Source organism: Typopeltis vanoorti, chromosome 7 (assembly GCF_054136105.1).
Source record: "Typopeltis vanoorti isolate ZY-2024b chromosome 7, IOZ_Tvanoo_1.0, whole genome shotgun sequence".
Lineage (NCBI taxonomy): Eukaryota > Metazoa > Arthropoda > Arachnida > Uropygi > Thelyphonidae > Typopeltis > Typopeltis vanoorti.
This window is the reverse complement of record NC_143555.1, coordinates 126,938,986-126,945,863: the sequence shown is the minus strand read 5'-3', so window position 1 is coordinate 126,945,863 and position 6,878 is coordinate 126,938,986. Positions and strand designations below refer to the sequence as shown.

Below are 6,878 nucleotides of genomic sequence, written 5' to 3'. Positions count from 1 at the left end.
CCCATGTGGTACCCACTGTGTCTGGATTATGTTCCCTCCAGATGTCGATGAGGTCGACATTATCACAGCAGAGTTGCAGTTCCCTAGAGCCACCGGTACCGGAGTTGATGTTGCCACCAACTTTGTCAAGTCTTGCGTCAGCGATGCAGTTCCAGTCCCCCCCGGCGATGATATACTGAGCCCCGTGTAAATAGGGTTCTATGGACATGAAGAACCCGCTTCGCTGGTGGGCGTTGTTGGGGGCATATACATTAAGGAAGCGGATGACTCTACCTCCAAACTTCCAGTCTATAGAGACTAGACGTCCTGCAGCATCTTTCTGTACATTGAAAAACCCGCCTAGAATAGGCTGACGAATAAGGATTCCCACCCCCCTCGCACAGCGCTCTCCGAAACACCAGAAGCTCTGAACGGGGAAGCTTCTGGAGAAGTTTTCTATGTCCCAGTACTGATAAAAATTATATAAATCAAGTGGATATTAAATCCAGCATTATTTCAAAGCCGAATACAGAAACTATAAAATTGTCTCCTATATCGGCTAGGGCTACTCGTAAATGCCGGCGGGTGTTTCTCGCAAGTTCTCTGGTCAAATTTCGTACGAAACTTTTATAGTTTCTGTATTCGGCTTTGAAACCATGCTGGATTTAATATCCACTTAATTTATATAATATATAATATATAATATCTATAATATCATATCATATTGTATAATAGAAAACCAGGACGTCCTCTTAAACGATGACTTGTAAGACCGGAACAGGCCATGGTAGGCCTAAATCCTTGATATGCATGATGATGATGATGATTGTATATAACATTATTTAATTCACATAATATACAGATAACCCTCGTATAATGCGGATGTTAGGTTCCATAGAAATGTCGCGTTATGCGAGACGCAGATCACATTGTACTCGGGAGGTCGAGGTCGTAATTTTGTAGCTTAGGACGAGGTATATCTGAGAGATACATTCATTACTAGTATGTGCTAAAATGCAAAAAAAATAATAATAATAATAAAGAACAAACACTGAAAATATAATACTTGAAGATACAAATTAAGTGAATATTAAATCCAATATTATTTCATAGCCGAATATAGAAACTACAAGTGTTTCGTGTCGAAAATATATATAGAAACTAAACGTTTCAACGGAAACAAGCATAAGTAGTGCAACTTTGGGCAACTCGTTGCAAAGGTGAAACAAGCTACAGATCCGTTTCCTTAGTATTTTCTATAAATGTAACGCACATCTCCTAGAGTCTAGGACATGGGTGGCGAACCTATGGTACGCCCGAGAATTTTGCTGGCACGTCAACGATTTACATATGGTATCCTTTTATACTCTTATAAATTATTCAACCTTTCTTTTATTGTTACAACAAGTTAAATTTTGTTTTACAGGAGCAGCTATGAAGACATGAATTCTATTGGTGTGGTATTAACAAAAGATCACTCGACCCTTTAACGACAAATGGAACCGACAATTTTGAGTTGAAATGCTAATTCTCTTCAACCGAATTCCATAGCATCTGTCATAACAACATTCACTATATATTTCTTAGTTTTAAAACATTCACAACGGGGTGTCGTTTATCGTTCCGATAGAACTCATTACCGCGGGCTCTACTCACACAAAGTTTTATATTTCTCAACATGCTGCACCGTATACATAGGTGTACTAATACTCTTTGATTATTCCATAATTAATTATTAATACTTATTTACTAAAATAAATAGCCAGAAGGCTTCACATTGGCAATACAAAATTATATAAATTAAGTGGATATTAAATCCAACATTAAACGTTAGTTTAATATATGAACGTTAGTATAATGTATGTATTAATTTAAAAAAAAATGGGAACGGTATTTACGAGTAAGTTTGTTGGAACTGGGCCCTCTAATACAGTAAGAATAAATATAAATACAGTCAGTCTTATAGGAAAAGAATTGAGAACGACTGGTCCTTAGTTAATATATTCATGTTAACAATTAGTGTCAGATCAGATTCGACCTCCCGAGTGACAGAAAAGTAGGATTGTGTTCCGAAATCGTTTTTTTTTTTTTTTAATTATATAAACATAAACAATAATGACATCCAATAAAAAAATATTTTTATGTACTTCAAGTAATTCATGTAAGTTAAGAAAACATAAACTATGAAACAAAAAAGTATAAACTTATAAAAATTATGAATTGTACGTAAACTTCATTGCAAATAATGCATAAATGTTTTAGGCAAAATAAAATAAAGTGCATATTTTAATCGTCATCACTGTCTTCAAAACTAACATTTCGTAGATGTTCTTTATTTACGAATGACCGGACGTCGTCATCACTTGAAATCTCTTGGACATCATTTGTATAATTCTCATTGCATACCTCGGCTGGTTTAGTTATCAAGAAGCCAGTAATAAGACCTTGATTATCACTATGCTGCAATTTGTTTATTAAGTTTATAATATGGAGCCAAACAAATATCCAATTATCTCGTGAAATTTCCGGAACGATCCATTGAGGGATCATTATTCGTAAAATAACATCCTAACTTTCTTGCCAAGTCCAATCCTTCTGCTAATTTCCTTAAACTGAATTCTTTAATGTATTCATCACAATCAGAAATCTTCGGCAGAACTTTCTCCGCCATTTAGTTCGAGATCGTCTATTAATTGTACCAGTTCCTCCTCATTTAAATCTATTTCCCCATCAATTAATTCACTAATTTCGTTTTCAACCATATCGCAAAAGCCCTCTAAGTGGCCATTATTATAAAAATAAAATTTTTACTAAAAAAGCATCACCCGAAAATAACGTGCTCAGCTTCAGATTAACACACTTATGATTTTTAATGTGCTTTTCTGGCAGAAAACGAAGGCAACTTTTAACAATAAACACTTTATATACGGTAAACAATTGACGTACATGCGAGCTAACGGGTATTTCCCCTAATATAAATTCGCTACTTATAACAACATGCGCGATACAGGCGGACGCAAAGTTAACGAAGATAAAATCTGGTTTTTAAGTCGACCGGTGAAAAAATATAAAAAGATAAAGGGTTATTGCAATTTGTAGATCGCGTTATATCGAAACCGCGTTGTATAAGTACAGCGTTATACGAGGGTTACCTGTACTCAGTATTACTAGATTTGAGAACCGGATACAGACTACAGTACAGTAACGAGGGTATGAAGCGTCTGTGGCAAGTGTCTAACTTACGCCCCCTAACCCAAAAATTACAAAAAGTTTGAAAAATTTAAATGCAACAAGTTAAATTTTGCTAAATACAATATATTAAATACTTAATATTTAACATAAATTTGAATTTTACATTTAAATGTTAAATTTAAATGTAACAAGTTAAATTTTACTAAATGCAATATGTTAAATACTTACTATTTAACCCCATCAAAATGAGTTGCAGTGTGTTGTAGAATTTGTGTGTCTAAAGTGGCGTATTGCCGAATTTTAAAAATACAATATAAAATAGCGGACTTTTATATCTATTTATTTATTTTTATTTTTTACATTTTTAACGTTTTTGTTGTGGCCGTGGCGGGCGCCTCTTTCACCACGCCCTCGTTACGACACTGACAGTCTACCTTGATCTTTCACCGGAAAAATTGTCTTTATACTTCCTTGCTGATTGGTCACTAACATTTGCAACATAGATGTTATTTCGCTCAGTTTTGAGAACAGAGGATACGCCGCCCATTGTTGTAATCGACTTGCAGGCAATTTTCATTACCGGTCAAACAGCGATATTCCCTTTCTCGGATGGCGAATGATTTCGATGCGTCAAAATTACTTCCATGTTTAAAAATACGCGCCTTGGTCATTGACATTTGCTACACAGATTTATTTAGGCGTTCTGGGTCTGAGTTTTTCGATACACGCACGAATATTATTCTCTTCAGAATATTTCCACTCTAAAATATTTAGTCATGAAGAATGCTTAGAAAACTAAAATGACAAATTCCAGGAGAACTTCTCGAGGCCCGGTGTTTGAGAAACACTACCTTAAACAATCACGGTATAGAAATTTCCCGGAATAACAAAATAAATATGCTATTATTTGCAGATGATCAGGTAATAATATCAGAGAAGTTAGACAATTTTCAAAGAGAAATATATAATTTAAACGTTATAGTAGAACAGTTTGGAATGAATAGATAGATAAAACTAAAACGATGGCATTTTGTGGATAAACTCCAGTAAGAAGTAAAATAGTTATTAATAATAAAATAATAGAACAGATGAAACTTTCAATTATCTTGGATATGAAATATCATATGAAGGAAAAAGTCATCAAATTAAAACTTCAAAATGTTTACAGATTATAGGCCTGATAAATAAAACACTCAATTCAAATATAGTATAAAAAGAAACACGCTTGACAATATACAATACTGTACTTCAGCAGTGCCCACATTATTATATCATATTACATTATTACTATATTATTATATGGCAGAAAAATCTGGGCAATAAACAAACAAGATAAACAAAGAATAAAAACAGGTGAAATGAGATTTATGAGAAAAATCTGGGCAATAAACAAACAAGATAAACAAAGAATAAAAACAGGTGAAATGAGATTTATGAGAAAAATCTGGGCAATAAACAAACAAGATAAACAAAGAATAAAAACAGGTGAAATGAGATTTATGAGAACTGCAAAATACACATTATTAGAACAAAAAAGGAACGAAGACATTTTAAAAAGAACTAAAAACAAAACAAGCATTAACAAAAATGGATAGAACATGTAAACCGAATGGCCAACACCCGATATCCTAAACAAATATATAAAATATAAACTGGAAAGAGAAGGCCGGATAGATCTCAAAAAAGGATATTAGATGGAATAATGAAACCGGAACAGACAATGTGGTCTATATTCGTAATTAGCGTTATGATGATGAGGAAAGATACATCTTAGCGAAGGGATGGTTCTTACGAAATGGTGTACCCCCCCCCCTCCCCGCAACGATTTTCAACATTTTTTACAGAAAAATCACAGTTGGTATCTTTCTGTAACTATAATTGATTTTATAGAGCTTTTTCATCTCAACAGTATTTGAGTTTATATACTGAGTTAAGAAGGTAGAGTGGTCTGAATGAACCCCGGCAGCGAATGCTAACATCGAAGTGTTCCCAGCCCATTGACGGTGCATCACGTTTAAGTTCATTTAAGTCATGACCATTCAAGTGTTTTATTTTTTAAATTCTGTTGCTAGTTGTAAGTCTTTGCGCGCAAGTTTAATTATAAGGACAGTTAAATTTAAATCCAGCAAAAAAATAATAATTACTGTTTTAAAAAAGAATTGCAGTGTACAAAATGTATTTTTTATTTAGGGAAATGAGGTTGTACGATACTCCTACTAATGATATCACCGAAGGTTACCTCATACCTGAATATCCGAGTATGGGATTAGATGATGCCAGTGAAGGAATTTTTTTTTATTATTATTAAGGAATTACTTGGATAGAAGGAAGAGTACTAGTAATTTCAGTACTCTAACTCAGTTGTTTCAAAATAAGTTAATTAATGGACTATATTGTGTGCCCTTCGACAGAAGATAAAAGTTTGCAACTGAATGCAAAAAATTGGGAATGGATTAAAATGATTTAAAGCGATCATTTGAAATTGTATTTCAAGTCATTTATAAAAATCGCATTCAATTCGAATTGTAATTCAAACGAAACGGTAATTTCTGAAGAATGGGGCAAAAAAGAAAGCCATCAGCACCCGGTGTTCCCAGGTGGTAACCCTCCCAAGTACTGACCAGGCCCAACGTTGCTTAACTTCGGTGATCGGACGAGAACCGGTGTATTCAGCGCAGTCTGGCCGATGGCTGTTTAATTTTTTTTCATTAAAATTCCTTATATATCTGGATTATCATTAATGTTGCATTTTCATTTAATTTTTGGGTATTGCCAATCATAAAATCGCATAAATAAAATAGAATTCAGCAAATTTGAAACCTATTTATTATGTAATTGTTCAATGTTTGCTTATACACATAATTTCTTCCTTCAAAACCTCTGCAGGCATGCGTAGAAAGATAGTTCAAGTCACAACTAGGTTTCGAAATTTTCACAGACACACACATAAGCGTCACTTTTCTTTTCTTTTTTCTTCAATATTTTTAAGGTCGGATTTAACAGAAAATTCGGTGTATTTTAACGGTATTTATTTTACACGCGAGTGTCTGAGAAATGTTTATAATAATACATTCTGCAAAATCTTTGCAAAATACACATTTAGCATCTAACACATTGTTAAAAGTCTAATTGAAACAGTGTCTTAGAAAAACTTTTGAAACTTGAAAAACTTTTGATTTCAAGCAGATCTCGATTTTTTAAACAGTATTCTGACTTTCTGAACCTCATATCGAAAAACCATAATGAAATACATTACGATCAATGTTACTGCTTTTGTTACATGCTTGAGGAACAAAATGAAGTTTAGGTATAACAGCGGGACACACACACACACATATATATATATATATATATGGCCTAGAAACGACACCTAAGGGGACTAAGGTTGTACAATGCCAGGCGACTCAGGGCAAAGGTGGAGAAAGCGTCAGGTTTCTCGCCGCGTTCCAAAGTTTAGTTTAAATTTGATATTAAGCTAATAAGAACAAATACTACACATACCTTGGACAAAAACCGAGTAGCTAAAGTGTAATATCTGTTCTTATTACTTTAATATGGGCCCAATCATCCCTTAAAACATTAACTTGATTTTTGGAACCAAGTGAAGTGTATGTAACTTTGTCCACCTTTTCACGTCAGATAAATGAAAACTCATTTATGCCTTTTTTCGAAATCTCTTTTGAACCGTGGATATTAGAGAAGGCTTG

General features: G+C 33.8%; 1 non-coding gene across 1 annotated transcript; it reads right to left on the bottom strand.

The window, feature by feature from the left end:
- Window positions 1-5,743: 5,743 nt before the first annotated feature.
- Window positions 5,744-5,862, bottom strand: LOC150105047 (5S ribosomal RNA). Its single transcript, XR_016548644.1, has one exon. It is a non-coding gene; the product is annotated as a 5S ribosomal RNA (ribosomal RNA).
- Between the last annotated feature and the right edge of the window lie 1,016 nt (window positions 5,863-6,878).